The 6000-nt window shown below is 39.7% G+C and overlaps 1 protein-coding gene across 4 annotated transcripts in view; it reads right to left on the bottom strand.

The window, feature by feature from the left end:
• Positions 1-6000, bottom strand: part of ARID1B (AT-rich interaction domain 1B) — a 364765-nt gene that overhangs the window by 57735 nt on the left and 301030 nt on the right. The window lies entirely within an intron of this gene.

Here is a 6000-nt window from a genome sequence, read left to right as displayed (position 1 = left end):
GAGTCCATTAAAGGTTTGCTGTACATTTCATACTTCGATTCCTTGGATCTCATTAAACTTTAAAAAAAAAAATCTCTCTTGGTGTTTTAAAAATTAGTGTTTTACGACTTTTTGACTTGAAGACTCATAAATGTACTTTATGGCTGCTCTAATAGTTCTGGAACTCTGAAAGGTCTGACTGAAATCAGAATCTTGAAATACCAACACAGCAACATGCATTCCAATTCTAAATTCTGAAGGCAAAGAAGGAGCTAAAAATTAAAGCATAGTGTTTAGATGTTAAAACAAAGGCTAACATTTAATTGTAAAAATTAAAACTCTATTTAAGCCTTTGAAATCGTTTCGCTTTGTCTTTCAATAACATGACTTCTCAAATCATAGCTATTATTTTAATACCTAATTGTCCAAAATTGGGGAAGACGAGGATGGTGCATATAAGACACAGGTATAAGCGTCTACGTAGGCCCAATCCACCAGGGTCTGTACGTGCAGCTAGCTGTTCCCAAGCAGAGGAACCACTGCTCAGACTCTCACAAAACATTCAGCCACGTCAACACCACTAGTTAGACTGCTACCGATCAAGCTACCTTATGGTTAAGACTTCATGAAATTTATTCAGTCTGTTAAAGAGTGGCTAAGATTGGAAAATAATATTAATTAAAATCCCTAATCTCCTACTTTACTAAAAACAAAAATATTTAAAAGCTGATTTCAGTTATCCTAGCTTTTGGTATGACTTAAGAATTAAGATGGAAGTCTCCAGATGCAGGGCTGTGATATTCAGTATAAAAATTCCCTCCTCAGCAGGAGAAATGAGACTTTCCAAGTTGACTCGTTTTTGTTCTTTTTTTTTTTTTTTTTTAAAAAAAACTAAGACGTCTGAGAGTCTTTCTCTGTCTGATATTAAGTTGGTTCAATGGGGAGTCTTTAAAGGGACAGAAGAGGATGACAGATATTGCTTGTATCAGCATCACGTAGGTGTATGCATTTATCTGGGTAAAAATGCCGACTTCTGTTTCTACTCTTGCACGACTCAGAATCCTTATTTTAACAGCTACACTCCAGTCTCAAGAATGCAACATGTTAAAGCGCCATTGGTGGGCAATCGAAGGGTGAAAAGGACAGAAATTCAAACCCAACTGTGTGCCATCAAGTAAACTGTCACTTCACTTCATAAGGTGTGTGGTTCCAGAAACAAACTACTCACGATGTGCAGGTAGTCTGAGTGCAAACAGCAAAGCGCTCCCTTCCTTTCAGATACAACAAAGGCTGAGCTAAAGAAAAACAATTCAGACTTCGATGCAAGAAATAGGATCTCCAATAAGACACTGATTAATATTTGCTTTCTACTAGTATCAATAGATTTGCCTTTAGACATGAGGGAGAAGTAAAATTAAGAGATTTTTTTAAAAAGAAAATCTACAGAGACAGCACTAAGTAGAAGGAAGAGCCACAGGCCTAGGAGACAGGGCCCTGGGGTCGACTTTGCCCCGCCTGTAACTATGTAACCCATGGCAGGTAACTTTGTAGATCTTGGTTTCCTTCATCATAAAATTGAGGGGTACAGACTGGATGCCATCTAAAATCTTTCCAGCTCTAAAATTCTGTTATTGTACAACTGAAATTCTATATCCTCTTGGAACCTATCCTGGTGAAAATATTATCCTAAAGATCTGTGCCAGGACTTTGACACAAACCATCTCAAGTCACCGAAGGCTTGATTAAAGTTGAGATATAGGAGGTGCTGGGGATGGCTGACTTCAAGGAATCAAAATCTACCATGGCTTAAAGGTCTAGGCTTGCCAGGCCTTCCGTAAGTTCACTGAAGTCATGCATCACCCTGGGAGCTCATTTCCAAGAAAAAAAAAAACCTCTGGATAACGCTGAAATATCCAAATCCACAGATCAGCTATATTGGGCAGAGATGTCAACTGTCGGACGGTACCAGGTGGGTGCCACCTAGAATGAAAGAATGAATGCAAAACACACTAAATGACCGAGGGAAATTTATTTTACGTGTGTGTGTGTTAAGCATAGAGGTCAATCATTCAAAAAATATGAAGGATTATGTTATAGCCTGGGATTCATGGAAATGCTTCTTTAGAAGCAGTAGGCCAAAGTCCTTCCTAAACTTCTGGCCAACCTTGGCTCGTCTGTACTTGGACAGTGTCTCAGAGTCCCTCCGACATGACGCTGCAGAATTGGGCTGACGATGAACGTCATCCGCCAGCCCCGACTAGGCTTTTAGTAAGACAACTAGTATTTCCCACTCTCTGTTTCTCGTTACTTCAAAAGAACAGAACATCATCTAGAAATGCTTTAAAACTGAACACAGAAAGGTACCTTCTGAGTAAAAAAGTATATCAAATGTGTATGGGGGGAGGTCCTGGACAGATATTACATATAAATTGCTAACTTCAAATTATTGTATAGTATTACTCAGCTAATCTAGTACCGGAACAGTACGATTCATCACATTCTATTGTAAATTGTCTGAAAATCAAAATGAGGGAGTCCTTTACTCAAAAGGTGACAAAGAAAAAACAATTCATCCATATGTCCCTGAACTTATTCACTGCAGCAGCTTTACTCTCACAATGTCACTCTTCAAAAAGGAATTAGTAAAACAGCTTCTAACAAGTTTAATCTGTGTGTTTTTTCTCTATATTATTTTACATCCAACTAGCTGAAAAAGCCTGAAGCATAATTGCCATAATCCTTCATTTCTGCAGTTAGCTTTCTGTCTCTAATTGCGCGCACACACACACACACACACACACACACACACACACACACACACACTCTCTCTCTCTCGCTCCCTCCCTTCATCACTAATTTGTCTTTTGCAGATTCTTTCTTAGGCTCTAGGCCCTTTGGGATTCTGACTTGAGAAAGAAGTCATTATAACCAACTCTGTGAATATTGTGTTTCTGAAAGGCTTGAGCCACTTCTTCCTGACAGTCTGCCATTTAGTGGACTGGCTTTTCAAGTTGCCAACCTAACTTTACCCTGACAGAGCTATCAGTGGGGAAAGAAAACAAGAACAAAAGCAAAAACACAAGTCTGCTGCAATGAGCTGTTAAGGATAAAGCAAAAACATGTTGAAAATCAAATTTCCTAACCCATAGCACTGAAACGTGTACTCTACATGTTTTCTCACATTCAAGCTTCTACTTTAAAAAAAAAAGGGGGGGCACAAGAGGTTATGTATATTGCAAAGTGCAAAGGAAGGAAGATTTAAAATAGAAATAAAACTTTTTCTTTCTTTTTTAGAAAGAATAGTGTAAACGCAAACGGCAAAATTCAGAGCTAACACAGATGGGGCTGCAAAGATGAGCCTTTGCCAACTGTGCTTCATATGATTTACAAAGAATCCCTCCAACATCTTCCTTTTTCTTAGTTTTAATTAAGGAGGTGTTGTATTATTCTAAGGAAGCTCTCTGGATGCTGCTGGCTGAAATGCAGATTTGATCTTCCCATGCTGGTTAGCTAACATTGATTTTCTGCCCCAGTGAAAGACATTTTACTCTGGTGCATGCCATTTAAATTCATTTTACACAGCTGCTTAATGTGGCTTGGCAAGGCACAGCCAAACTAGCTTTGTGGGTCTAAATAGGACTCCTGAGTGGGTAAAGGACAGATCCTATGGATTAGCAGCTGATGATAAATGCTTTTCTCCCCCCACTGTTATCTTCCTACTAACTCATGAAGTGACCTTGAGAATAGCACAAGAAAGGAAAAAAAGAGGAAAGACGATTTCTCCAAAATAAGTATGTTTACCTCATTCTATGCTTAGTTCACTTTTAGGATTATGTTTACAGAATTCTTTATTTGTTGGTCCACATTTAGGGCCATGTTTACAGGATTTAGAACTCTCAATTGCAAAATTATCATTTGCTCTTGTTGCCTAAATAAATGTATATTGAATATAAAGCTATAAAAAAGCCCTCTGTGTCATGCATTCATAACAAGTAGTGAAAACACACTTCCGTAAGTTTAGTCTTTAAACAAAGCTGGTTGGTTGTTTCCGGTTTTATTTTACAAAACTGTCGTATCTTTCTGCTGAAACTAACCCCTTAACACTCTTCAGTCTACATGAGATAATCTTATTATTACTATATGCTAAACGATACCGGTAAAAATAATAATATACTTTAAGAGTATTTACTAACCTAAAGACAGTGACAGCCTGATATTATAGTTTTGTAGTAGGAAAGAAGAGAGATACTTTTTGTTGCTGTATGTAATTCCTGTGTCGAAATTGATAATAATATGGCAACACTGTGTTTAGAAAAAAAAATTCTGTGTTGCATTATTTGGTTGTATTCTCCTGGTGACTTTAATATTCTAAACCTCCTTGGGAGAAGGAAATAATAGAAATCGTTGGTGCAGATGTCTGCTCAGTGATGATGGCACGAGGCCCCTCGCAAGTCCTATTAAGAACCTAAGCCCTGCCTCCTGCAGTGGGGCTCCATGGGGCCACCGCACTCTGAATTCAGGGCGAGTGTGGAAGCAGGTCCCTGTAGTGGCAGGAATGACAATAACACAGTCATGATAACAGTGCTACACAAGTCCTAGACGACACAACGACAACAGTGGGGGACATGACGCCGGAGTAGGTGACTTCATTACTTTTACGTAGATAAAAGTTTTTGTTTCCCTCTCAGGCACGAAGGAAAGAAGCCATGCCGAAGCCATGCAAAGACAGGATCTGGGGGACGGCATGCAGGTCTCCACCAAACTACCACAGTACTGCTGGTGAGAATGAAAAACGAAACAGAACAAAACAAACAAAAAACCCAAAACAAACAAAAATAAACAAAAGACAGCCCCCTCTGAGATGGATTTCCTATTAGGTCTTTCACTCTCTTACTTTGGGTGTTCCTTTCGCAGCCAGATGGCATGTTCATTAACAGTTTAAAAAAATGCCCAGGACCCGCAGCAAGTCAGGGCATGTTGCTACCTACCCGTACTGGTCAGGCTGGTTCATCATGGGAGCCTGAGAGTTGCCATAGTTGGGGTGCTGGGAAGAAAACATGGGGCGTCCGCCAGCCCCAGACTGGCTGGGATAAGCAGACGACCTAATGTATGGTGGCCTAAAGTAGAACAGAAGAACAACTTCTTTGGATTTGTTCTGTAGACAAGTAGGAATCCCCCTGTCCATTATGTTATTTCCACACATAGGTGTGGAGGTTACAGAATGTGGCATAAAATACTCTGTACCATGCAGCTACCTGGCAGTGGAGCTGGAGAACAATCCTTCAAAAAAAGGGTGGGGGACAGGGCAAAGGAGAGAGAGAAGTAAGATTCTCAGATCCAATCTCAGTTTTACAGTTCTGAAGCATAGCTCTGACTTTGGTAAAAGCCAAAAAATAAACAGTCTCCATTCAAACTCCTGGAGAGCTCTGATGGGTGGAATGTGAAGGTGAGGCTTTGGAATGGTCTACCGATTAGGAATAGAAAATGAAAATGCATGGATGTATACTTATACAGTAACTTATATAAAATTATATATAAACTGATTCAGAAAGGGAGCACAGCAAGGCTTTTTAATCAAACAATTATGCCTTAATCTCTATAGTTATCTTCTTCCCAGATCACTACCCAAGGCTTCATGTCAAATGCAATCAACAAGTACTTTCTCCTTAAAAAGGAAATAACTTGTGCTTTTTGAGTTGTGACAATGGACAATTCATTTAAACCTAAATTAAAGCTTCAACTGGACCAGCCAAACCAGTCCTCACGGACAGGTTTATTAAAACATTCTCTCTACAGCCTGCATAGGTTCAGTTCAGAGGTATAGCGCTGGGGTTCAGAAGATCCTAAGTAATTGTAACGCGGAGGAGAGGGTGGGGGGTGGGGCGGAGGGAGAGGGAGAGAGGGGGAGAGAGAATATGACTGACTTTCATTTTATTATGTGGAGCAAACAGTGAGACTGGAAGGGTCCCTAACATTCCCGAATAGCAACTTCAGAGGAAAAGCAACAAAGGGATACATTTA

This window comes from Neophocaena asiaeorientalis, unplaced genomic scaffold (genome assembly GCF_003031525.2).
Source record: "Neophocaena asiaeorientalis asiaeorientalis breed wild unplaced genomic scaffold, Neophocaena_asiaeorientalis_V1.1 scaffold123, whole genome shotgun sequence".
NCBI lineage: Eukaryota > Metazoa > Chordata > Mammalia > Artiodactyla > Phocoenidae > Neophocaena > Neophocaena asiaeorientalis.
The sequence above is the reverse complement of the archived record's forward strand: the minus strand, read 5'-3'. Positions and strand labels throughout refer to the sequence as shown.